The sequence below is a fragment of the Dendrobates tinctorius genome, unplaced genomic scaffold (genome assembly GCF_039654945.1).
Source record: "Dendrobates tinctorius isolate UK_male_01 unplaced genomic scaffold, ASM3965494v1 ptg000011l, whole genome shotgun sequence".
Lineage (NCBI taxonomy): Eukaryota > Metazoa > Chordata > Amphibia > Anura > Dendrobatidae > Dendrobates > Dendrobates tinctorius.
This window is the reverse complement of record NW_027361679.1, coordinates 123,156,120-123,158,510: the sequence shown is the minus strand read 5'-3', so window position 1 is coordinate 123,158,510 and position 2,391 is coordinate 123,156,120.

The window sequence follows — 2,391 nt, the reverse complement described above, 5'->3', positions numbered from 1 at the left end:
AGTGACGCACCGCCCACAGCTTACCAGGAACTACAAGTTCCGGCGTGTGATGCGCGTCACGTGACCCGGGAGGGCTGTCGTTGTTCGCTCTAGCAGATGTCACTGTTGCAGTTACCTCAGAGCTCGGCATGGCGTACCGGGAGCTACAGCCATGCTTAATCAACAGTTTCTTTTTTGTCTGTTTTGTTTTACAAGTTTAACTACAAAAATAAAAGAATTACAGGAATATAATACAATGCAGCGAGGCTCCCTGACAGGAATATGTATAAAATCAGCTACAAATGTTATAAACGTGGCACAAAGATGGGCATCCAAGTGGGCACAGAAGGGCGTTATTGATAGGGATGACGATGGACCCCTGATTTCACACCACCGTTACATGGTGATGCCCTGCATCAAATTCAGGTCTCTCCCGGCCGGCCCAAATGGGATCTGGGCATCAGAACTGGCATCAAAGTGGGCGAATAGCCTGTTCTCCCATATTTGAATATCTGTGAATATTGGCTATTTGCCCACTTTGGTGCCCAGAACCCATTTGGGCCGGGCTGAAGTGACCTTACCCTGATGCGGGGCATCACTGTATGTAATGGTGGTGTGAGATCAGGGGTCCAACGTCATTTCACCCTTTCAATAATGCCCTCCAGTGCTGACTTTGACGCCCATTTTTATGCCAGTTTTATAACTTTTGTAGCCGCTTTCACATCAGGGCACCTAGCTGCACTGTACTAGATTAATGTGATTTTTTCATTTTTGATGTTAAACTTGTAAAAAAACAGAAAAAAAAAGAAATTGTTGAATAAGAAATCGACTTCAGCATCATAGGGCTAGAGATGTATTGACCCCTAAAGCAAATCCCTGTCCATGCAGGAGACAGTATGTTCCCATGGAGTTTCCTTTGTGTGGCTTTTGGAGCGGATCTGCTTTAGAATCCACATAAAAAAATGCCACCTAAATATACCCTAATATATAATATCCATAATGCTTTAGGGACGTTTAGGGGTTAATACCTACTAGCCTCAAAGGGGTTGCTCACTACTCAAACAACCCTTCTTAGATGCTGTAGTCCCATACTTAAAATGAAAAAAAAAAATAAAAAACATTAGGCCACGTTCACACGTTCAGTATTCAGTCAGTATTTCCTCAGTATTTCTCAGCCAAAACCATCAGTGGGTGATAATCCAGAAGTGGTGACGGGTTTCTATTATATTTTCCTCTGATCGTTCCTCTCCTGGTTTTAGCTTACACATACTGAGGTAAAATACCGACCAAATACTCATTGTGTGAACGTGGCCTTATACTCTCCTCTTGCACTGGCGCCATTCCAGCAATGTCAGCGTTAGGGCTCGCTCCCACTTGCGACTAAATCGGACGAATGCAATCAGGTTGTATTCGCACCTATTTAATCCTTATGCTTGTGTTCTCAATGGCGGTTTTTTTCCTGCTCTGATCGGATCGCATGCACTCCTATAAGTCTATGGGTGCGTGTGAAACATCGCACTGCACTCAGATATCACCCGGGTACAGTGCGATTCCTGCGGACGCCGACATTGGAGAAATTACTTATTCCGTCTCCTCCACAGCTGTGCTGCGATTCTCTCATGCAAGAGCATAGGATCACACTCGCAGCAGAGCTGGAGCCGAGTGTCAGTAGCATCTCACATCCGATGCTGTCGGGGATAGGCTAGTGGGACCCCGGCCTTATACTGAAAGCAGCGTAACATAACACTCAGCATCTATTAATAGGCTTTTTCGCTCCCAAAACTCCAGTGTCTTAGGGAGGTGTAAGCCCTGCAGCCCTTTAGTGGCATCTGACTGGCTGCAGCGCTCACGATGTCATGCTGTAACAACACCCATGCAGGAGGCCACAGTCACACGGTCAGTATTTGGTCAGTATTTTACCTCAGTATGTGTAAGCCAAAACCAGGAGAGGAACAATCAGAGGAAAGTATAATAGAAACCCGTCACCACTTCTGGATTATCACCCACTCCTGGTTTTGGCTGAGAAATACTGAGGTAAAAAACTGACCAAATACTGATAGTGTGAACGTGGCCTAAGGCCAGGGCCGGCGTTAGGGGCAGACAGACCAGGCATATCATCGCGCACCCACTGTGTGCTAGGCAGTGCAGCCGCTGAGACCGGAGCCAGAAGCAGCGCGGGCACGAGGAGAGGTGAGGATTGATTTTTTGTTTTTTTTAAATAGTAGCTGTGTTATATACTATGAAGGGTACATTATACATTATATTCTATTGGGGAGGCTGTGTTATATACTATGGGGAGAACATTATATTCTATGGGGGAGGCTGTGTTATATAATATGGGGGCTACATTATATTCTATGGGGAGGTGGGCTGTATTATATTCTATGGGGGGGCTACAGTATATTCTATGGG